This window comes from Gymnodraco acuticeps, unplaced genomic scaffold (assembly GCF_902827175.1).
Source record: "Gymnodraco acuticeps unplaced genomic scaffold, fGymAcu1.1, whole genome shotgun sequence".
Lineage (NCBI taxonomy): Eukaryota > Metazoa > Chordata > Actinopteri > Perciformes > Bathydraconidae > Gymnodraco > Gymnodraco acuticeps.
In genome coordinates this window covers 2,185,870-2,211,696 of record NW_022990652.1, presented here as the reverse complement: position 1 = coordinate 2,211,696, position 25,827 = coordinate 2,185,870, and the positions used below count along the sequence as shown (strand labels likewise).

General features: G+C 40.6%; 1 protein-coding gene across 2 annotated transcripts in view; it reads left to right on the top strand.

Annotated features, from left to right (window-relative positions):
* cntfr (ciliary neurotrophic factor receptor) overlaps nt 1–25,827 on the top strand; it is a 259,028-nt gene that overhangs the window by 3,434 nt on the left and 229,767 nt on the right. The window contains exon 1 of one of the 2 annotated variants that reach the window (XM_034229504.1): nt 1,253–1,518. The exons of the other annotated variant lie outside the window; for it this stretch is intronic. The gene's annotated coding sequence lies outside the window, so the exon portion shown is untranslated. Of the gene's footprint in view, nt 1–1,252; nt 1,519–25,827 lie in introns of those variants that run through there. 2 annotated transcript variants of the gene reach the window in all.

Genomic DNA, 25,827 nt, shown 5'->3' with positions numbered 1-25,827 from the left:
TTAATTGTTGAAGTAATGTGATGTGAAACCTTAATATTCACCTTCTGTTTTGTCTGACAGCTCATGTTTCTTTTGTTGTCATTTTGCCTCATTTGCAGATCTAAACTTAGTAAAATATGGCATCATTTTCTTTATAAGTGATGGGTAAACCCCCCAAATAATTCCCGTTTAAAGGTGCCTGTGTCAGCTAGATAAACCAGGTTGTGTAATGGATAAAAAAAAGATGACGGGGGAAAAAAGCTGCAGTTAACCATGCAGTTCACATAGCCAGTTCAGATTAAACCGGTGAATCAAATAGCTTTGTACGGACTCCGGAACACGCACGCCTCAGGCCTGGATGTGTCGACATTAGGAGGTGCCGCGTTAAACTGCTGTTGCGAATGGTGTTCGTTATCATAGGAAAAAGCTGGCCTCTCGGGTATTATTGTGATAATAAATCACTTCCAGAATAGCCATTCATTTCAGTCCAAAGTTCTCAAGAGCAATATGGTGCTGAAAGTTCCTGGACATTAAATGATATATGTGTCAGGAGCTGATCAACTATCCATTGTACATGCTGTACTGGCCGCATTTGTTATAAAAGAAAGATGACGCGTCTGTGGTGTTTTGTAGCTTTGGCCCTCTCTCGATATATCTCCCATTAATATTCCTTTCTCAATCCATCATCTTCTGTATTCCCAATATAATGTTGTGCACTGGTTTGAAATACTTTAAGAATTCAAGCATTTTTTGAATTTCATTCATAGCTCCCAGTCAAAGCACTTCATCTGTGGCGTTTTCCATCGCCTTTCCTCAAGGTGTAATAGCTGTAATGCAATCGTATCAGCCTGGCAGCTGAAGGTCGACTTTTAAAAGGTTTTCATTATTGAAAAGGTCAGCTCTACCAGGTGTGAAGCACCGCCACAGCCGAGATGGAAAAGTCAAAATACATTGAAAAAGTATTTAATTGGAAGAATTGTCTCTAATTCTATTATATTTATTTATTCCTTTTGTAGGGAAGCTGTGTAAGTCTGGAAAAAATATGTCCATACATGGTGTTTGTTCACATGCAAACTAGGGACTTTTGTGTGTAAAAGCTTGATTTCTGTGTGTGTGTGTGTGTGTGTGTGTGGGCTGTTCTCTCCACTACCCTGAGCGGTGGCTAGGGGGTGCACTGTGGACACGGTGTGTGTATGGGCAGGAGAGAGAGAGACAGGGAGAGAGAGTGTGTGTGTGTCTCAGTAATGTATTCCTGCCTGTGGCTGGGCTGGTCACATGGGGAGAGCAGCCTGTTTAAAACAGCCTCAGCTTGCTCACTTGGAGCAGTGCGAGACACAGAGACAGACGCACACGTTCTCCCTCTCTCTTTCACATATGCACGCACGCATACACACACACATGCGCGCAGACGGCAACTTTCCTCTATCGGAGTGACACTAACACGCGCGGCAGGATTGACACACTCCCCCCTTGCTACAGTGGAGAAGAGGATAAGGAGTGACACATCAGGAAAAAAAAGAAACACAGAAAAAAAGAGGAGTGAGTAGTGATCTTTATATTTTTCTTATTGTGATTTTTGGGACTTCTTCAGCGAGTGGGATAGATGATGGCACTGTGAGGGGGGCTAAAAAATGAGCAAAGGTGACAGAAGGGAGCGGAGATGTGGCACTGTAGTACCTCTCCATCAATATGTCCCTCTGTCTGCAGGATCTAATGCCGTTAATTAGCAGCGTGCGCCTAGAATGAGAGGAATGCCATTGCTCTGAGCTGGAGCGGCGTTTGCTTCAGGACCCTCACCCTCTCCCGTGTCCTCTGTGTCTTTTTATTGTGTATTGCATGCCGGCTGCATCGTGGCGGTCAGCCTTGCTGATGTTGAGTCCCTGAGAGACGCACGCTGCTCTGCCGGTGTTAAATAGACGCTCATTGATATGCAGATGACCAGGGCACTCTGTTCTAGGGATATGAGTGAGTGATGTGTCAAAGGGAAAGGGGGACAGTTTGCTGCCTCTCCTCCTCCTTATCTCTTCTCTTTCTCTTTTATCCTCCTTTTTCACTTTCTGCCACTTCACCTGTCCCTCTCTTTTCATTAACTTTGCGGTCTCCTTTTTTCTTCATCCAACTCTCTATCACATTCTTTCCCAAACGCTGGTACATGCCGGTATACATAGTGGATTCCTCAGTTGCATAGAAAGAGAGAGGATCGCTAAGGAGGGGAGGGAAGGGGAGAAGAAAGCGAGAGGAATGAAGGAGAAAGTGGAAGGAGGGGAGGGTTAAGGGGGGGGTATTGAAAAGGCTGACACTGGCTTGGACAATTAGCCCGGGGAGTCTGTCCTGGGGTGCTATTCTGAGAGGGGCTTTGGCCCCTGGGCCCTGGGCGCTGGGTCACGGGATGCCTTGACCCCTCCAGTCGACAGCTAGGCATGGGAGCCATTATCACGGCCTGATTGATTAGCACCGAGCGGAAATCCCTTTTCTCTTCACTCCTCGGGAGAAAAAGACGGGAGCTTTTTGTCCTTTTGCTGGTTTAGTATCTGCCTGCCTGAATGTGGAAAGCTCTTTTTTACTGTTGTCAGTTATGGAGGTCTGGTGTCTATATACTTTCTCTCTGGGGGTTGTCTTTTCCTCATGTTTTTACTCCGTGTGTGTGTGTGTGTGTGTGTGTGTGTGTGTGTGTGTGTGTGTGTGTGTGTGTGTGTGTGTGTGTGTGTGTGTGTGTGTGTGTGTGTGTGTGTGTGTGTGTGTGTGTGTGTGTGTGTGTGTGTGTGTGTGTGTGTGTGTGTGTGTGAAGTTGCCCTATGAGAAAGGGGGCTTTCCAATATTTCAGACATCTGATCGTGTTTCCCCATTCCTCTCATCATCCTGAGTTATGCACCTGCAGAGCTAGTTAGTGATGCACTTTGGAGGCTACCTGGAGAAATATAGGAGTGAAGGCGAGAGAATGGAAACTGTTTGGTGAAAAAGAGTTGTGATAAAAGACGAGTGTGCTGAGGGAACGTTGCTTTGGGACAGCTCGGGAAATTGAGCTAATTTCTTCAGTCTGTGTTTCCCCTCTTTACTGTGTCCCCATCTCCATCTCTTTTCTGAGTGTTGATCTTCCCATGGTCCCATCTCACGCTTACTTTCGCTACTTTTCACTCTCCCCCGTTAACCCCCCCTTCTACCCCCCCACACCTCCTCTGACTGGGAGTTTAGCGGGGTGTTTAGCCCAGCTCACGGCTGATCAAAGCAGTGTGTGTCAGACCGGGCTTAGCCCAGGCACTCCTAATGGAGCACCGTTTTCATGCCTAGTTGGTGGGAGGGAGATGTGAAGTTGGGTCGGGGGGCGGGGGGGCGGAGAGAAACAGTTCGAGGCAAAGACAGACAGACAGACGGACAGACAGACACACAGAGAGAGAAAGGGGTATGAATAAGAACTGCAGATAACAGCAGGCAGGCTAATAGAGTGAAACAGAAAGACAGGCAAGCGGGGGAGAGACACTTCTGTCAAAAGCACACAGAGAGTCACAAAGAGAGACAGAGGGAGGGCAGGGAGACGGCCAGTAAATATCTTTCCAGCTTTTTTCTTAGTCAAGGGACCTTGCACCAGTAGGGCATACAGTTTAGCACAGGATAGCTCCCACACATGGTTTGGTTTTAGGCTGGAAGCAACACCAGACAGGAAGAGGCCTGTGAGTGTGTGTGTGAGAGAGAGAGATAACATGAAAAAAAGAAGACATGTACGTGTTTGCCTGGTAGGCATCTGTGTGCCTGTCTATGTATAGGCCAAGCAGCAGACAGGCATGCACGTAAACTGTGTATTAATTTTTAACAGACTATAAAGAAAGCCGTCTAGACCTCTTGGACAATGACCCTGAAGTTCTAAGTTTTACGTATTCTAATAACGACATTTTTGGAAGAGGAAACCATTTCTCAGTAGATTAAGGTGGAAAAAAGTGTTAACCTTGAGAAATGAAGTCCTTAAAATTCAGAATGGTACTTATATCTTATTAAGAGCTCCGTGATGACCGAAAAAAGGACAAGGGTGACATTTTAAAGTGATTCTCAAGAGACGTACTGTGCGAAATTATTGAGAAGTGATGTCAGGGTTGATTAACTGTCAGACTTTGTTTTAAGAGACTGTTATAGATACTTCTGAATGTATCTTCTCTCTCCTGTAATATTTCCTCTCCTCCACACTCCATTCCTTTACTGACCTTTGTTCCCACAAGTTTCCCTTTCTCATCCCCCAATATATCGTCTCTAATTCAATTCATCCTTCCCTTGTTCCCCCTCCTGCTGTCTCCTCACCCCTTCCCACCCATCATCCTTTACTCTCTCAGGTCTTACCTTTTCTCCTTCATTTTTTTCTCCTTCTTGCCGCTCCTTCTCCCATCCCCACCTCGCAATGCTGGTGTTTATGCTTCAGACAGAAGAAAGGTAAGGTAAAACTAGGATAATATTTCCCCTAACATACTTACTGCCTGGGTAAATATCCTTGGACAGATGTCCGAGTGCAGGCCTGATCAGAGGAGGGCAGAAGGAGGGGGGGGGCGCTAATCTCACTGCTGTAACGTACACAAAGGCTACAAATTGGAAGCTGGTGTTGAGAGGGAGGAGGTAGAGAGACTTTTTTGTCTTGAAAAGTTGAGGATTTGGTCCTGAAGCGTTTTCTTTTATTTGAAAAGAGCAATGTAGGAAACAGTCAGATAAAGTTAGCTCCGCATTTTTAGCTGACATTGATAATCGCTATCACCCTTTGAAATGACAAACATCACACTTATTACAAACTTATTACCAATAATAACTTTTGGCTTTTGCCAGTGCTCTCTGCAACCAGGTGTCCGTACTTAGCCAGAAATTATGTGAAAATGTGCCACTACTCCATGGCAAATTTGGAGTCTTACAGTTACAGTAGTGCAATGACACCAAGTACATCCAGTGATTCCCACAGCATGTTAATACTTTGGGGTGCCCCCAAAGTATAATGGCTCCCCCCAAAGTATAATTTGTGTGTTTTTTTTGTTTTTTTTAACTCAGTGAGCACTCATTTGCATTTGCATTGGTGGCAATGAGTGCTCAGTGAGTAAAAAAAACTTAAAAAACCATAAATTATACTTTGGGGGGAGCCACCCATAAATGATACTTTGGGGGGAGCCATTATACTGGTAAACAGCCTCTATGGGCGCGAGTCCAGACCCACTTTTGGAATCAAATGATGACGTCAGTGGGATTATCTCCTTTATCAACTCCTAAGCATCCCCGGGACAACATCACTAGTCCCGCCCCTAAAAAGGTGTGAACTTGAGCCAATCAAGGACTACTACTACTAGGTCGTCCTTAGACAAGTTTGCCAACGGGTTCGCCAATCCTCACGGTCCTCCATACACCCGGCCAGCTCTGTGGAGCTTTCCACCCCCACATCCTTCCTCAGCACCTCCACGTATTTTGGCGTGGGGCGCCCTCTTGGTCGGTGCCCGTGTGTTGGCTCCCAGAGTACTAACTTGCCAGCTGGAAGTTCCTGGTGTCGATGGCAGTGACCTGCACATTTCAGTTTCCTGGATGCCACCTTGTCACTCAGCCTGGGTAGCCCACCAGGACTAGCCCCGCTCCTAAATTTTTGAGAGATTTCTGAGGAGATTTTTTTTCACGCAAACCCCCACCCACCCCACCCCGAGTCGTTCCCCCAAAGTATATTTCATTTCTGCGGGAATCACTGACATCATTATTGTACTAGAAGTAGCAATAGTTTCAATTCAGGATTCTTACTTGGAATTGAGTATTTAAGACCATAGTACTTTTACATAAAGGACCTGAATACTTTTTCCACCACAGTTGTACTTTCCATTCATATAACAACAATTTATGCTAGTCAACAAAATATCTCTGAATTATGTACTCCAACAAAAGTGCTTTAATTTAAGGTGTGAAAAACTAAGTAAAATGAGTAAACTCAGTCAGACATATTTGATCAATATTTAATAGGCTGCTAATGTAATTTGCAGGTTGTAGCAACAGTTTAATTCTGCTGCCACTAAACACTTTTATATCTCAATCAACAAAAGATGATTAAAGATTGCCTCTGAATCTTTTTAGACGACTGTAAGATTTTTAATACATACTTATATTCAAACTGAACCTAATTAGATTTACTGAAGGATAGAAAAGGATTTAGATCTGATAAGCTGATTCACTGTATTTGGATTTGACAAAATACTTTTGAAAACCTATGAGAGGTTCAGAGGAAGAGACTCTGAAGCATATTTATGTGTACATAAATACATTAGAGGCGTATGATATATGTCGAGCTCTTTGTACACAGCCATTCTCCAAGCGGCAGCGAAGAATCGAGAAAGCAAGTCCCGTGCTTTTCTCCTTCTACCCTCTCCCGCTCTCTTCTTAGTTAGATATGCCACTTGCTGTGTGCTTTTATCTAAATGCACCTAAGGGTGTGAGAACATGACAAGATTTTGTTGAGATTTGGCCCCAATTAAGGCAGCCTCACAAGCGTTTCAGAGATTTTACAACGTCTTCCTCTCTGCACCCTGAGCTGGAAGATCTCAGAGGGGGGGGGGGGGAACGACTCTTTGTGTAATTTTTTCTGTAATCCGAAAGAACTCTTCGTACATTTTTAATATGCAGATGTTAAAACACTCTAATGCCATAACATATCCTCTTACTTTGCATCAGGACCTTACGCTGTGAAATGTTCCTAAAAATAGTCTTGTCTATCCTCATTTTCTTGTATATTTGGGCTTCTTTTGCAGTTTTTTCGCCTGTTTCTCTGCATGTGAGCCACTCTGTCAGTCTGCTTTTATGCTTGTCAACTTGCGCGTGTGCCAGCGGGTCAGTTTGCGCGTCAACTTGTGTGCGCGTCAACTTGTGTGCGTATCTGCTGGCCTCTGCTGCGTTTTCATCTCTCAGCTCTCTGTTTATCCCCTGTAGCATTCTTGCAGCAGAGGCAATAAAGGAGTTGGACTGCTCTAACTTTCTGATCAAAGTAAACTAAGGATGAAAGGAAGGAAATGGAATATGCATCACTCATCCCCCCCATGCGAACATGAAGAAAAAATGCCTCCTCCAGTAGGGGGCAAACCTCCTAAATATATTTGTCATATATTTACCCCTCAAGTTATTGCTGTTGTAACATTTACATCCTGGTACTGTACTGACAGCAACAGTACACTTATTAATATATTTTATACATGGCAGAAACGCACACACAAACTCATCCCAAACATGCTAATTTAGCCATTATCAGCTTTTTTTATTATAATTTGTGTTTATATTTTTTTTCATTTGTTTTGAAGCAATTCTCTAGTTCGCTTTTTGCATAGAAGCTGTTGTCGGATAGTCAGAAATTGCTAATATCTCAGACTTTAGCTTACCCATCTTTATCTGTATCAAAGGAGGTGAATGTGGCAATGAAATCAATTATTCCTGCCATCCCCTTCTCTTTGTAATAATAATTGGCTGCACAGTATGACTGCTAATGCATTTACAGTATAGTTTGATCTGTATCAAATAATAGCAGTAGGCTTTGATCCTTAATCATTTCCTTCTCAAAACTTTGTACAACTTTTTGTTAATACGACCACAGCTCTTGTTTGGTTTGGAAATAGACGTTTTTGTGTGTGTTTTATTAACAAAATAATAATGTGGTGGTCACATCGTTGTCTTTTCATCCATTAATCATGCTGCAGTTCTTCTATTTATCCCAAACTGACAACTAGCACATCACTGCCGGTGTAGAAGAAGATTCTCTTTTTCAAAGTGTGTAAGAGGAGTTTATTTGTACATGCTGCCACATGTTGCTTGTTTTATGCATCCCCTGACAAGGTGTCAAAACGAGGCGAGCGAAGAGATGTGTGGCTGTCAGGGAAACGGGACATCAGAGAAAAGCTTGCAACTGAATAAGTGAGACAACAAGGAGAGGCCGTGTGTTGCTAACGGCTGACAAGATTATGGTCATTCTTGAAGGAGAGGAGAGACGCAGCGGTCAGGAGAAGGGACAGTGAAAGTTGATTCTAAAAAAGAATGCAGGACGCTTTCTTCCGAGGTGGAATAGACAACCAAAACAACACCAAATCCCTGACAGGACAAAGGAGAGGCTAGGGGCGTAAGCTAACATACAGTATGTGACTTGTTGACTGAGGGATTAAAGGAGACGGCAGAAAGACGACTCGGGAGGTTGGGAGGAGGCTCGCAACAAAGCGATTGTGGTCAAAGGCGAGGAGCAAAAGAAAGTAGATTAAATGATGGAGCAGAAGGAAGTTTTACTGAAGGATACCATCGGGCATGATTGGGACTAGAATGAAGGTGGTAGAAAGAAAGGAGGTAATGATAGACCTGGAGACAAACGGCAAACACGATTGTGGTCAAACATGGGAGAGGAGGACCAGAATGGTGTGGAGGGTACGACAGGAAATGTGCGGTTTTAGAAAGACTTTCAACAGAGTGATTAGAGCAGTAAGAGAAGACAGGAGGAAAGGAAGGGCACAACACAAAGAGAAAGGTGAACACATGGACGCCTAAAACCATAATGGCCACTTTAAGATTGCGGTCAGAGGAGAGGAATGGGTGCAAAGAATAGAGGAAATGAAAGGGGACATGTTGCACAGGTTAGGAGAGGAGACGGTGCTTGTTGATTTGACAATAGTCATTGCGGAGAATACAAATGGAAAAAGAGGCAGGCGATCAAATGCCAAATGCAGGAGGAGGACACAAGCCTCAAAAGTTATACTGTATGTTTCCTGCGGCAGTAGTACTCTAAGTTAAATTGACTGGCCAGGCAAAGACAATGTTATGTGACATCCTTGCAAATGACACATCAACTTCTCAGCACACGAGTGTGTCAACAGAAGTTGTTTGTACTATTTGGAACACACGTAACCCAAAATAACCTGAAACGTTAGTTCATTGGATTTCTGTTTTTGCCCTCACAGCTACAGCTTTTCAGCTCGCTTTATTTGAAATTCAGGTCTGATCTCACAGTACATCAGCAGTGGGATTCTGCAACACAACCACCCTCATTTATTTTCATGTTTACTTCTTTTTTAAAACTCAAATTGAGACCTGACATCCCCACCCGTGGGTGCGGAGGATGTTCTGGGATCGAGACGCGTTATTAATTATGCAACGTGTTTAAAAATGAATGCATTTTCCATCAATCTACATTAAGGCTCCCACTTTATGATAGAGCCATGCACATATCTATATTATATTTTTGGAATATTTCACATATATTTATTTATTTGAGATATTAAATATATACAGGCTGTTGAAAGGCTTTGGGCCCTGCCGCGGGCATTTCAGGCTGTAGGTAGATGTGTGTATGTGTTTGCGCAGCCTGTGTGTCTATCAAAGGTCTTTGCCCAAGTGGGTGAAGCTCCTTATGTCCGTCTCTTTCTATATCAGTCCATATATTTGCTTGGGGACGTGTACAGAATCATGCCTCTCTGCACATGTTAGAGTGAGTGCCTCTCTCAGAGCCGGAGGCTTTTAATCTATTAAAGCCTGATCCTTAAACACTAATCAATGCACCCTTTTATATTTCCATTACAGTGCAGAGGGAAAGGAATAAATAAAGCATGACAGGGGAGCTCAATAGTGGCCACATAGCGTTGGAAAGTCCCTCTGGTTGTTCAAACCAGAGGAAGGATAAGACTTATCTCTGTTTAAACAAAAGTTGCTGTGCTGCTGCGGTACATTTTAAATTGAAAAATGGCTCTATATTTTTTATGAAATCTCAAATGGCACGCAGAGATTGCAGACCTCCGCCAAAGCCAATGCTGCATTAAATAGCGTCTTAGATGTAATAATGGAAGATTTGAATGAAATCCTCAGAAATACTCACTCAGTGGAATTCACTCTTTGCATTAGTATTAGTATTATACATCGCTTGGGGAGTAGTGTTCAGGGCCATTAAACCTGTCCACACTACGCACTTTGTCGGATCTGGGACTTGAACCAAGGATATTCTGGTTTCCAAGCCAACTTCCTATGGAATCAGTCTGTGCCCTGTTGTTTTATTTTTTTATGTATGTCATGTAATTTATGGAATTGATGAGGCTCCCGATGGCATGGCCAACAGGATGTGAATGTTACCTTTCATGAACAAGTGTCACCTTGCATGGAAATATAAATCCAGTCCATATACCCATTTACGACCTATCCAGGGTGTTCATAATACACCTCTCGACCAATGTCAGTAGTATTAATCTCCAGAACCCCCCCACTTTTTTTCAAAATGTGTCTTAAAGGTTTTAGCGCCTTTAGTTGATAAAGAATAGTTTTATGGTTGTTTTGACTCCATCATATTTTATATTTCCTAAATAAGCAGTCAGGTGATCAGGTTATTAAAGCCAAAGGTGTTCCCAGATCATTTAAAATACACTTTATTTGGAGGTAAAAGCGAAAGAAAGTATTGCCATGTCGATAAAAACCCTTCAGTGCACATTAGAGGGGATTTTTACATCCTCGTTTACTACTCAGTTTGCCTCGGAAAGTCTCTTTCTTTAGCAATGTCAATCAATGTTCTGTGAAATGTCAGTATGTGCAATGTTATGACGCACAATAGAAAAGATTGGCAATCTTTAATTTAATTCACAAAAGGTAAAGTTTAAATTTGAAAAATGTTTGATAAGAAAACAGTTAGCCGCATTCTTAATCACAGAGCTACCAAAGTGCTGTATTACATGTTGCCTCTCCAACTGGGATCTATGTCGCTACAATTACAAATATGATTAATGTACACTTGACAACTCCCCCCTTTCATTCAGACCTGCGAGAATCTCTACTTTCTGTGCAACATGCTCTATTAGCAGCCTCACGTCGCGGCCCTCCCACCCCCTCTCTTTTTCTTCGTCTTCTTTACATGTAGTGCTCCTTTTGCTCTTGGTATTGCACCATGTATTCCTTTGAGACCGCGTTTAACCGGTGATATATGCACTGTAGCATTCAGTCGGGAGCGAACACTTTCAAGCTTTGCAGAGGACAATATGCACTCCAGTTTTTCAGACAGCAACTTACTGCAGTGCAACAGGAAGCCACATTACCCCCCCCCCCCCCAAAACCCCCCTCTTTCCCATTTAAACCCACTAAACTGACAGTTTGCCTCTTCTCAGATCACTCTTTATTAGCTATATCTGCTTGTGTACATGTCCCTCAACCCCAATTAATGTAGTATACCTAAGTGGCAGATTTGCATTAGGCTGAGCTATCCCTTGAAGTATACTTTATTAGCGTTGTCTGAGTAACCCGCACCAACAGTCCCCCCCATTGCAACCCCACCCATCCCCTCGGATCCAACGCAAACACTTCTGTTTCCCCACACTTAGCCAACAGTATTTTTTCACCCCGAGTGTACGTGTGTGTTTTTCCGCTCCGCTGTGGTAGTTTATTAGCGATGTCTCCTTTGATAGTTAGTGTGCACGCCTGATTATGGCTGAAAGGGAGTGGGCCGGGCGCTGGGCCGGAGGAAGTCTGCCTAATGATATTAACAACATCCTTTATTGGGTGGCTACTGCAGGGACAGGGAGGAAGGGGGAGGAAAGATAATGCAGGGAGGGGGAATAGACTGAAAGAAAAGGGGAAACAGGGGAAAGTGAACTTTTTTGGTGAATCAAAGAGACAGTGTGTGGAAGGCAGGGGGGGGTTAGTTTGTCAGGGGATTTAGCCAGAAGTAAAAAAAAGGAAGTGGTCGATGGACAGGAGGCAAAATAAACAGGACAGAATTATGAGGGGGGGGGTTAATGCTACGCAAGTGGCCAAATACCATGATGCTAGATATTCCCACATATTACCATTGTAATATATAGTTTACAGAGCTGTTTGTGCCCCTCTAATAGAAATTGTCATATCACAAATCGCCTAGCAACCTCGTCTGACTCCATCATGGAGGTCCACTGGGGGGGATTAGCCGCGTGTAAATAATGGGCAAGTGTCTTAACAGCAGGGACGGACAAACAAGGCTACCTGGGAAAAAGATTATTGTGATGCTGATTTTAAGTTTTGTGTGTGAAGGAGAAGCCTCAAACTAAAAGGAGAAATGGCTTCTTAAACCAAGTTTTCTGTAAAATAGGCAGAAAGTCATGTCAGATTGAGGCAACTAAATCTAAAAAGAGCAGAAACAACACGTGTAATGCTGTTAGAGAATATGTCACTGGTTGTTCTCATTGGTCGGTGCAGGTTTTTATAAAAAAAGAAGTGAATTACATTTCATTTTCAGGTTTATACTAGTATTTGTGTTCCTCCTAGAACATGTTGATTTAACGTAAAAAGAAACAACTTTAAATGCTTAATTGTATGCCTGTCTCTTTAGGTCTGGAAAAAAGCCTAGTCAGCTTTGATTGACTTGCGACAAAAATATGGCACACCTTTGCAAAGGTAGAACTTGGAGACAAATTTGCATGGAATGTTTTCTGAGGCAGCCTATAAAAAAAAAAGTGAAACTTGCTTCGTTGTTTTATTTCAAATGTATGCACAAGACTACATTTTCTTTACGGTATCGTATCTTGAACATATTAATCGGTGTATTTGCTAACACCAAGGTAACATTTACTTACGTCTGCAAATTAGCTTTTGCTTTTGTATTTGATATCATTTGTAATGTCTAAGCATTATTCATAGTCATCACTTCCATAGGTTTCTAAACATCCGTGTTAATCATTGTCGCCATATTCGAGTGTTTGCTCACAAACTCATATGCAGAAATATTCACATTATTCTTTTACTCGTTCAATGTCACACAAAAGATGAAAGCGGAGGCATCATCGACACCAGAGCCCAACAGACAGGCAGTGAATAAATGGCGGGGGATTATTTACATAACCGGTTTATGTTCCTTTGTGCTGTTGAAAGACATCAACAGACACTAAACGAGATTAAGGTATCTTCTGTAAACTGGCATTGTATGGTCGAGAGAGCAGAAAACACCCACGTTCACTTACAGAGAAATGCACTTTATTACTGCATCGAAGTATATTAATGACGAAACTAGTGGATTGAGATATAATCAGTCTGAATCAACATGTGGAGCGACCGTGAATACATTCACAAGAGTATCATCTAGAGTCTGAGATTTTTAAGATAACACAGCACAAAAAGACGCAGACAGGGCCAAAATTGAGCAGCAACACTGGATAAACCATTTCCTTTAAGGTCAAATGAAATGGATTTAACTCAGCTGTCACTTTTAGTTTAGATACAACAGTCTACAAAACAGAGAGCGTACTGCTTTGGAGAGAGTTGACAAATGGAGCTTTATTTCTCTCTTAATTTGATTTGTTTTACATCTTCAAAACCAATTATATTCATCATTCTGTCCCTGCTCAATGTTGCAGCTTGTTTTGCTCTAACAAATCAGTTTTTGTACATCCTCAAATCCTAATTTACAGACTCATTACTGCTGTATAAAACAATAAAAACGCATCAAATAGCAACCAAAGAAAACAATTTTGGTCTTTGTTCCGAACAAACGTACTTGTTTCGTTGTAGTCCCCTTAGCAAGTCTGTTTTTTTGGGAGAAAACCATGCACGAAACAGCATTTTAACAGATGCAATCAAAAGACAATGTTCCACCCTGTCTAGCACAACCACCGACACCCATATAAACACTGCTGTCACACACACACACGCTCGTTCCAACTCACACACTAACACACTCCCACACAGACAGCGTGTTGATTGTTAAGCAGCAACCAATCCACATCTCCCACAAACACCCAGTGAAAGCTGTCACCTTGAGAAGCCTCGCTCCACACCAAAAAAATGTCAGGGCTGGCAATTTCCTCTGTTTACCTTGGCGAGGTGCCTAAGGTCCCATACTCCTCCCAGATGTGTGTGTGCGCAGGCATGTTTGTTTGTCTGTTTACGGGCCTGTTGGTCTGCATACGGGTGAGTGTCAGCTGTGTGGCTGTTTTGTTCGTCTGTCTGAGTTTCTGTGTGTGTCTGTTAGGGGTGTAACGGTTCACAAACATTTCGGTTCGGTACGTACCTCGGTTTTTAGGTCACGGTTCGGTTCGGTACGTTTCCGGTACAACAGAAAAAATTATCACAAAACATAAAATATATATATATATTTTTTAATTATTATTAAACTGTGAATAATGTATTCACTCAAATAAATACAAAATATAATATAATAAAAATAAACATCTAAAGGTGGGGTAGGTAAGTTTGAGAAACCGGCTCGAGATACACTTTTTGTTATATTCCATGGAATGCTCTTAACATCCCGATAGCAATGAATATCTTAAGTGCTTTGACAAAAAATCCATTAAAAAATGTCATCTATGGAAGCCGTAGTACTGTAAAAAGCACGACCAATCATTTTAGCCGGCCCGGCTAAAGTAACTGGATGGCCTACCTGCCTGTCAGCCTTGCATCTGTGCACAAACGTATCTCTGCCCTCATTGGTCATGTGCGCGTTCCTGTGTGTTGGAGGAGGGGCTCTGTAAGGAAGTGGCAGATTTGTTCCGGCTGTGTATTTTCAAATCCTAGCGCACTCGAGCTGGTTTCTCCAAAATTACCTACCCTACCTTTAAGGTGCAGCATTTCGATGAACTGAAATAATCTGTATTTGAACTGAACTAGTACCTAAGCAGCCAGTTTGACATTAGGACTTGCTTGTCATTGTATTCTCATGTTGTTCTAAAGAAAGATGAACTTGTCCACATTGCTTGCTGAAAGGGCAGATCTGATGGCACTAACGATGTCTCCTGCTGTGGAGAACACCCTCTCTAGGGACAGAGGTAGCAGATACAGCCAGGTAGCGCTTTGCTAACATGGCAACATAAGGATATTTGGCGTTTGTAATAGCTTTGGCTCGGTCTGAACTCTCTGCGAGTGGTGGAGGCTTAAATGCTAGCGGGAGTTGGGTTTGCACTTCAGTCTTTTTTCTTTTGGTACCGGTGATATTCACGTTCGGGTGATGCCTTTTCAAGAGTGTGCAAGTTTGATTTATTGCCAGTCGCGTAACCAATTTTAGTTGAACAATGCCGACAAGCAGCTTTGGTTCAGTCCAGCTGTCTTTGTCCGTCATCCTTGTTCGTAACTGCGAAACCAAAATGTTCCCAAACCGGAGACTTCAATGATGCTGGAGGATTTACGAGCTCAACTTTATCTGCGTTCGCCATTTCGACAGTTCCTAAAATTACTGACTACATTTGAACGCATCCCTCTGACCAGCTCTCATAGTATGCCTCTCATCCAATGAAATGACTTGCTCGCTCTATGACGCGTTGAACCCAATGTGAGCAAATTACTCTGAATGCTGCGACGCAGCACCTGAGATTACTTCCAAAAAGTTGTTCACGTTCTCAATTTTTTACGTTTAACGTCATATTCGTTCGGTACACTTCGGTACACACGTGTACCGAACCGAAGGGCCTTTACCGAATAATTTCGGTACGTGTACCGTTACACCCCTAGTGTCTGTGCGTGTGAAAGCTACACAACATAAACTCATTCTCTTGCACTTCGTCTCTCTGTAAGCAGTGTCAGCATCTCTCTGCACCTGTGGCTAAGAAGACATATCACACACGCACACATACACACAAGCTAGCAAAGGCATTGACTAAATGCAGCGACAGCGTTTAACAAAACACACATCCTCAGTTTGCCATCATCAGCGAGCACATGCGCCTTGTCACATACATTGCATATACAGGGTGTCGCGATGACACAGTTGTGTCATCTGCACACACAGAAAGCAGTTTGCCAGAGTAAAGATATCATTAGTCTTAACCCACAATCTTTCCCCAGGTAGAGCCTGAATACCCTCCATTGTGTGTTTGTGTGAGAGAGTAAGAGATAACACTGACCTATCTTTGACTTGGAGGCAGAGATTCAGATATTTCCTCATCGGTAAGGTGCACAAAGCAGAATATCAAATCAAATCAAGTTTTATTTATATAGCACATTTATAAACGATTTTTGGTCGAGCCAAAGTGCTGTACATATCATTTAAAAAAAGGGCATATTACCCAAATACACTTTAAATGGCTTCTATCCTTGAGTTGTTGTGTGTGTGAGTGTGTGCATGTAATATTGATATATTCTTTTTCTATAAATTGCATCCACCATATGATGGTACATTTGCTTTTGCTTGTAGTTTTATTTGTGTCTGCCTCTGCAGAGAGAAAACACGTTTTATTTTGATATGATTTGTTTTGAAGAAGACATCGATGGTCAAAAAGTTTGTTTTCTCTTTTCATTTCATTTCAAATATCATCTCTTGAGCTTCTTTCAACTGTTTTAATTAATGTACACTCTAAAAATACAGATATAGAGAGCAAGTAAACATCAATTAGATCTTCAATATTTGACATCTAACTTTATTTAAAAAAGCAGTTTGTGTTTGTTGAAAGAGTGAACATAATAGTCTGCTGAGCTGTACATGCCCCATTGCGATGTTGCATAAACTCAACCCTCTAATGCATACACGCTGACACGCACACCTCACACATTGCCTGTTGTTGGGTTGACGGTAGCTGAATGCACATTTTAAACATATCGTGTGTAACTTTTTTAAGTCTTTCAAGCTGATTTGTACATGTGTGATAGCACCCTTTTATGGACCTTCCAAACCTTTATCTAACACTGTTTCAGCATTAGAAACACTGGAACACTTTTCCATTCATAGCTTGTAAATCAAATAATCTGAAAGGTCACCTTACAGGGGCCGGTTCCCTCACTTCGCTGTCCTCCAGCAAATCAACACTGTCAACATGGAAACGACCAAAGAGAACCGGACCGAGCATGTAAACTGGCTGCATGAAACGCCACAGTTCTCCGGCCAATAATTGGATGCCTGATGGATAAAAAACCCCAGGCCAAACACCAGCTGAACACACCATCTGTTTTTCCGCAATCCCACTTATTAGGGATACGTATTTTAATTCGTATGTATTTCCCTTGTCATTTCACGGCCAGTGCTATCAGCCTTCTATTTCCTGCCGTTTTTATCCAATTGTCATTTCATTTGCAGTCTTATCAGAGCTTACCATCTTGTTAGTGCTAATTTTGAGGTTGACTCCTTTTTTTCCAAGCACAGATTTCTTTTAATTCAGTCACAACAGCCTTTAAAGATATATATACTTTTGGGCAAATTTGAAACATCAAACTTGAAGATATCTCCATTTGTAACTACGCTTTTGTAAAGTTGACTAAACAGAATGCAGAATTGTGTCCCAAAACTCCTCCAGTGATTGTTCTGCCACTGCTGTGTTCATTATGTTTTTTCTGGAGAAGCCACATTTGAAAACCAATAGACCCGTCAGCAGAGAAGCCAGAGGCGGCCAGTCATGCTAGCCTTCTGCCACCTCTCCCAGTAGATGCAACCTTTTTTACATCCTCCATCTGTGGCTCTATGATGATCACTTGAAACAGCCACCTGCAGTGGTGCCATCGCTGACAGGCACAAACAGAATTAGTTTCATCCATCCCAATTTTAGTAACATCGTCGTTGTTTGTTAATGACATGTCTCCACGTGTGTATGTCGGAAAGAGTTCAGCATGTTTTCAGCTGCAACACAGTTTTTTCCCGCTTGTGATCTTGAACTGGCTACCATACCATCAACTGGCCGAGAGCTGTACAAGATAATAAAACATTCATAGTAAATACATCATTAGGTGGACAAAAGTTGTGTAAAAAGAACATTTGGCAGCGAGGCGTTGCACATGTCCCACAGCGCATTTTGCATGCTTGTGTCAAAGTGAGACTGTACAGGTTTATGAGAATAATGTTTATTGGCATTTTGTTTTTCCAGGTAAATACATATAACCTTAGAAATAAAATAAAATACAACAATAGTCACAATCATCATTGTATCATTACTATAGTAGATAAGTCAATAAATAAATGCCCTGTAAAAAATATAAAAAATAAACCATGTCAAAAAATACATGTTTTATAAATAGTATACAAGTTTTAGTAGTAAATAATAATAATAAAAAAGGAACATTATAAAATAACATGCATATTTTAATGGATGTTATTTTTTTGTAAATGCATACCCTTTTTGTGTTGGATATATATATTTATTTACATTTGGTTTTTCCAGCAAAATACATAAACCCCCCCAAAAAAGGAAATCAAATAATCAATAATCATCTCAATGATACGGTTCACAGACAATATTATAGTAAATCAAGTAAATACATACAATCTCCAAAATAGACAGATAAGAGTATAATAATTTGAAGAAGAACATTTAAAGACAATATGCATTAACTATTCAAAACTGTAAAAAGTCATGCAAAATTGTTAAAAATATTTAACAGTGAGGACATGCATGTGCTTGTATGTGTTCGAGAGTGGATGTGGATTACATTTCACTGCTGAGGCATGTTGAACAGTCGGTCAATTCCCTGCCACACGTTCAGTTTTACCTCCCCATGACAAATTCCTAGATTCCCCCACAACACATTCCTGATGCATTATTGGTCATGGACATTATATGGTCTCACATATTCTGTCTCTGGGAAGTGTCAAGTTGCATGTATGCGAGTGAGTTAAAATGGGAAAGACAGAGAAAGTAAAAAGACAAAACAACATAAAAGCCAGAAGTGTTTCATTTCCTATTTGGAGAAGATTTAGTGTCATGCTAATGGCGTTTTTCAAAGAAGTCTGGCTGGCTTTATTTGAATTTAATTTCTTCTCTATTGTCTTTACAAAGAGCCGGAATTCATTTGTGATGTAGTCATGCTTCAGTATTTTTAATTTAAACTAACTTAATGACTTCTTTAAGTACCTATAATACCCACTTTGGTTTTCTGTCCTACAACTGTTAAAACAAGAGAAGGAAAATGTTCCTACAAACAAAAGATCAGTTGACTCTTAGTCATGTCATATCCTGTCTAAATCCATTAAAGCAGATACACGATCCCACATAATGACATTCAAATATTCTCCAGACCTTCTCCCATAAACAATATGCCAAAAGAAGCCTTTTAAACCAGAGGGAGAATGTTGTCTGTGAAGAATAAAATGAATGTTTGTAGTGGCAGTGGGGGAACTGACATGGCTTGAGGCGTCCATATTGTTGAGGAAAGTTAAGGAGGTTTAGCTCAAGTGTGAAATCCATATTGAAGCCCTTCGGTTATGCTCCACTTGACGGGTTGCGTGTGTCTGTGTGGGTGCGTTTCCACATCTGTCTGTCCATGTGTGTGTGCGTCTACTTTCATGCTTCGTTCGTGTGTGTTATATAGAATGTCTCTGCTTTGGTACGAGTGCATCACACTGGTATTTCCATTTAAAGGTGTGCCTCTGTGGTGCAATTCATGACCCCCTTAAATCCATTGACTGGTAGCTCAAAAAGACTCAAATTTAGAGAAAAAAAGTCCATATGGTACTTATCATAAGCGAGCATATTTATCCATTACTAGAAGCAATTGGTTTTAATTGCCTACTTAGAAGTAATATGGCCTCAAACTAGCATTTTCTTCTCATAAAACCTAAATGAAATATGAGAATGCCTATTAACTGCCACGATTATGTTATAATAATCAGAAAATTGAGTTGTCAAGACTGGAAAGCCTCGTTTTAGATGGTAGTTACACACCATATGCTGGGTGTGTATGTTGGGAAGTAAATTGATGGCTACACAGGGAAATTTTGTCCCAATTGATCCCACTTAAAATGTTCGATACAGCAAATCAGAACCTTATTGTCGCGTAAACACAGACTGAATTTTGCATTGGTCTATTTTAGGTCCAAAAACAGTTGAAGGTTTATAATTATTTTTCTTCTTTACTTGCTTGTGAAGCGCTTTGAGCACCAGGAAAAAGCGCTATAGAAATAACATTATATTATTATTATATACTTTGACGATACAGATTGGTACATGACTGCACCTCTTTGCATTACTACAGTACTTCATATTCAACCCTGTACTCAATTAAAAGTAAAATACATACATGTCAAACTACTCAAAATCAAGTAATATTTCCTAGTACTACAATCTTAATCTCATTACTATATCCCGGAAAATGGCCTTCATATATGATATACTAATTTATATATAACATTATTAGATTCCAAATCTAAAAAAACTACTAAAGCTTTCAAATAATTGTGCTGAAATCTAATACATTTTCTCAATTCTTACATGTAGTAGAGTATAATTTTAAAGAAGCATTAAATGGAGATACTTGAGAACGTTATAATTGTATTTAGGTAACTAGTTAAATGTAGTTACTTCCCACTGAATATTGGCAGTGAAGAATATCCATTCAGGGATAATTCCTAAATAGCACAGTGGCCTCAGTGTGCACTCAATCCTGTCAGGTGTTAATTAGTTTGAAATAATCCCAAATATTCAGTGCTGCAGTTTACATTTGAAAGTATATTTAACTAAGCCGTGACTTAATTTCACTGATAAATGGCTTTGAGGGAAGCTTACGGCTAACGCTTTAATTGACTAAGCATGATTTCCCTATCTTCAAATGGTCATCACATTGTCCTTCCTCTTAACAATAATGTCCATCGCCTGGAAGAGTGTTACAAACTGTAGAATATCCTTGGTCATAACTAGGGTTGCAAAGGGGCGGAACATTTCAGGTACATTTTCGGTAAGTTTCCGGTAAATGTCCATTGGAAGTTAAGCTGGGGAATTTTGGAAATATTCCATATTGGAAACTTTCCATGGGAATAATGGGAATTATGATAATTTATGGCAACTAACTGGGAATTGAGGGTAATGTAATCGAATTGTATCATATCCAAGCATACATATAAACATTTTGTTTTATCATGAGAAAACATCCATGCAAAATCATACAATTAAAAAAAAAAAAAACATGACATTTCAACAGATTTATTTTTAAGTAGAACAGAACACGTTTTAATTATTTTATTGAACAATCATTTGTTTCATTGACGAACAAAAACATAATATGACATCTAGAAATCATCTGTGCATGTGATGGAGGAATGCACATGCCTGTAGGGGGTGTGGTCTCAATAGCCATGCAGTAAGCAGTGTGCTATGTGCATGTGATTAAGGAATGGCATGGATATTCAAGTTCATTCACTTGAATGGCATCTGTTTGTTTTAGTCAAGATTAAGGTAAAAATATACTTTCCCCAACTATATTTAAGTTCCCTATGAAGAGCCAACCTTCAATTTAGAAAATTCCCATAAATTCCCGTTAATTCCCATGGAAAGTTTCCATCTTTAAAAATTCCGGAATTTTGCAACCCTAGTCATAACACATGACTACATTCAATTGAGACAAGCCAGTCCTGATCGGCAGTTCTATTTTAAAAAAAAATAATATTTCTGACTAGGAATGGTAAATAATAATACAACTTAAAAAGCTACCCCAGAAAGAGTGGGTCAAAATTGAAATAAAAAATACCTTTTAGATCTACAGATCTTGGTTGACATTGCTCATATTAAACTGCTAATGCACCCAAGGCCCTAGCTATTTCCTTTTGATGTACAGCACACGATAGCATTGTATAAAAATAACTTATATATTCACACACTGCAGATAAACTCAGTCAGGGAGGATTGTGAATATTATTGGAATAAAAACACATTTTCTTGCTGACAATGATTCCAACTTTGCGCTCGGGGGTGTGCTTGACTTAGCTCTCTGGATCGTTTTTCATGTGCAAGAGGCTTTTAGAAAGCTTTATGTTCAAAAGACAGGCATAAGGGATTCTCACGGGGCTGTGACACTCCTATTAGGAATACAATTTCCCACGATACAGCACACACATTAGCTTAGAAACACACGCCGGCTCTGTAGTCCCCGCCTGCAGTAGCGTGCACAGATTGTGCTTACATTGTACCCCAACGTGTTTCTGGAGCGCTGACTCAGAATCGCTTGTCTAGTAGGAACTTCTAAACTGGATTTAGCGTCACGCCTTCTGGAGCTAGAAAACCCAACTTGTGGTGATCTAGCAGTCGAGGAAACAGCTTTTTCATTATAATTACAAATGCCTTCAAGCTTATTTCTGCCTGCCCAAACTAACACGAGTTTGGACGGTTGGGTGTATGTACTTTTATGGAGCATCCAAACCCAATCAACCATTTGTTAAGTTGGTTTTAAATGGACACTATGGACTCTACTCTGATACATTCTTATGTTCCTAGCTAAAGTCTTAATCTCATAAGACAAAAGAACATGTGATATGTAGTTTTTGGTTATTTAAAGAGTACTTCATACCTGTGTTATATCTGTAAACAATTCTCGAGTGCACATACATTATCAGTGGGTGTGTGAAAGAGGCTGGCATCAACCACGGCCAATCAAATCAGCTTTAATTCCCTTTCAAAGCAGCGCACTCCCTTCCATGAGACACTGGCAGTTTTATTACGGAGAGTCCAGACCATTTCCTTTGAACAGGGGGCAGTCCAAGCTGGATGTTGTTGTTTTGTTACATGGCAAAAATATATCATATCCTAAATATGAATATAATGTACCCTAAATATGCAACAAAGGGAACAGGATGTGTTTCTGTAGAGTGAAACAAATCTCAACATTGAAAATATTGAGTCAACAAGTCAGTATAGCATTCAGCTGGAGTCATTTAAAACCATTGTAAGGCCTTGTATTATTCATGCATCCACACTAAGACTTACACCATCTCCTTTATGTCCTTATGAAATGATTTCCAATAACAGTTTAACAAATGACAATAAGCTAAACCCTCCATTGTTGTTATGCCACTGATACATAATACAAACTTTTAATTCCATTTAATTTCCACACAGGAAATATTAAAATCCCAACGATCTGAATTTGGCTAAAGGGAAAAAAAAAAACATTTATTTTGGCCTTCGTCTGAAAGGGAAATCTATTATTGAATTCTTAAATCCCGGCTCTCTTAATACAAAGGTGCCTGCAAGCAGGGCAGTTAACCCTTATTGGCCTCCGCGGAGTTCCCTTGTGTCAATGCATTTAAACCTGTGAACTCGCTATAGTTTATGCTGCCAAACAGAAGTGCTCATTTGACTTTCCCTTGGATTAAATATAAAAAAAAAGTCAAGGCCTGGAAGTGTGACATTACTAACCCATTGATGATGATTATTGAGCAGAAATGGTGCTCTCTTGTGAGACAAAACCTATTATACTAGAGTATAAATACACTTTTGTGGCGGCTTGATTGTAATGTCTTGATTGGCTGTGCACTGAATGGAAAATACAACGTTTCATTAGAAAGGAAGTGAGCATTTGCAAGTCTTTCATAATGAATACAAGTTTCAACTGCTTGTTTCCGTTGCCACATATTCTGTCAAACTAGAAGTTAACTTGTATGAAAGATGTTGCTCTTACTTTTTAAGGTAAAAAAAAAATTAAAAAAAAGTCCCATGACCTCATTCAGTAAATCAAACTATGGACAATATGTTGTATTTCGACCTGGCAAAAGTGGAAAGACCTGATTCTTCTATCTCTGCTGTGTCACAGTTGAATGGAATGTAAATGGAGATGTCTTTTTTGTCTGATATAGATTTTAGCGATAAAAGCAAAAATGGAAGAACAATTGTCCCGCCTGCAGTCTCAACAAATCGCCCCTCTGTATTGATGCTAGGGTTACAAACACTCACACATAGTGTCTTTCTCTGGTAATGGTGCAATCTTTTTTTCAGAAATCACTATATTTGAGAAAGTGAGCAATCAACTGTGTCCTTGATCACAAACGGAGGTATCAAGCGTCTGAATTGTGAAAGCACTCTCCCTTAGAAAACAGTTTTTTGACAGTTGTTTGTGGCTCTCTCGACTCAGCGTTTTGGACTTTTTGACATCAACACATATTTTTGTTGTGATAAGTACGTTTTTACTGATAAAAAGCAGTAAATTGTTCTGCAAATGTGGCTTTTACTGTTCAGCTAAATTATACCTACTGCTAATATGCTGCATTTACAAACTATTAAGTGCTAACATTGGCAAACAAAGCTTTGACATTGCACTTGAGGTCGAGAGAGTGTGATTTGGTCTCACCCTCAACCACTCAATGTTGCTAAGATATAGCTGCCTGATTTGTCATTAAATAGGCGTTTTCACATGAGTGAATGTAGACCTCAGTTAATCATGAAACTGCACATTAAATGGGACTGGATTCCATTACAACATCTACCTGGGATGATTAAATTGATGGCATCATTACATGCACCGTTACTGGGATGGCTTGCTCTAAGGCAAATGAATATGTAACAGGAGTCACTTTGCCAGGCACATATCATTTATTAAACATCTAGTTGTCTGTTGAGACATGAGGCAAATGGTAGTTCTGCAATTATTCCTCTGTTCTTACTCTATTAATATATCCTCCTTGTACTACCACTATGCTACATATATCGAATGAATTGCCTTTGGAAAGTAAACTACAATACATCAGAGTAAGAGCTGCCATTTCATTATAACACCTGACAATCTTTCTATAGGTTGGAAAATAGAAGTAATTTAGTCTAGTTTTGAGACCTTATTTTTATTGAGTCTAATTTTCAAAGAGGGATAACATAGTTTTTAATGTAAGGACGTCTTAGCAGCCTTTGTGAATCCCGAGCATTTGAATGAAACCCGCTCGGGTTCTGTTACATCCGCCAGCGCAATTACGGCAGTGATAAAGCTTTAATTTAAGGGATGATGACCCCCTCCAGAAATGAGTCTCCAGATCTCTCTAATTAACATATTGGAGCACCAAAATGGCTGCATACATCAATAGGTTTCCATTACAGAGAGATGGATGAAGTGGCAACTGACTGTGAAAGGCTGTAAGAGGATGAAACTGAAGGGGAAATAATAGAGAAACAGTATGGCAGAAATAAAACACTGTATATGAAAGGGACACAAAGGTGAAATGTAAAAAATTGAGAAATAGTGGTACAAACATGCACAGAAATAGACAGGCAGAGATAGAGATATGAGAGGAGTCAGGCCACCAGATGGTCTAATGACCACAGGAAATATTACAGCTGGCAACCACACAAACGTTAATGACACAAGTAATTTAAGTGTGTGTGTGTGTGTGTGTGTGTGTGTGTGTGTGTGTGTGTGTGTGTGTGTGTGTGTGTGTGTGTGTGTGTGTGTGTGTGTGTGTGTGTGTGTGTGTGTGTGTGTGTGTGTGTGTGTGTGTGTGTGTGTGTGTGTGTGTGTGTGTTCCTGAGGGTGTGTGTGTGTTCCTGAGTGTGTGTGTGTGTGTTCCTGAGGGTGTGTGTGTGTGTTCCTGAGGGTGTATTCCTGAGGGTGTATTTGTGTGGCACATTTGACCATCCTGTCAAGGTTGAGAAGTCCTCCTAATTATTCTATTATTACCAAAAGGCAAAGTCTGGAGAGATGTTAACCTTACTTGGTGTGCTGAGAAAGCTTTGGGTTAGGATTTAGGCAAAGCATTGTGCGCAGATTAGATACGTTGGCCTCTGAAATGCGTGTAATGACCGCGCAGTGCTGACCTGGGGAAACAGAAGTTAAAAAAGAAAGGGAGACATGGGGGAAGCTATGGTACTGTAGTTTCTCTGTTGCACCATCCACCTTTCTTAAACCCATCCCTGTTGTTGGGTTCCACAAAAGAGGTGTGCAAAAGTTATGAAGTACACTTCCTTCTAAATAAGTGTTTATTACTAGCCTATACACCTTGCTGTTTCATGGCACTGTTTCACAGTCCGAAAATAGGTAGAGGTAGCTAGGATAAAAAATATTGCAGCTTTGACAGTTTTGCATTCAATCGGGAACACAGCTTTACGTTTCAGTTCAACCTAAAATTAAATTAACGCTGACTAAGTCCATGCTTTGTGAATTTGTTTCCATGTGGGGAGCAGACTGGAGATGTTTGCATGAGCAGGAAAACATGGATCAGTGCATGACAAGAAAGGTCATGTTGATAGCTTGTTGGCTCGTTCTACATCCTGTTTAGCAACC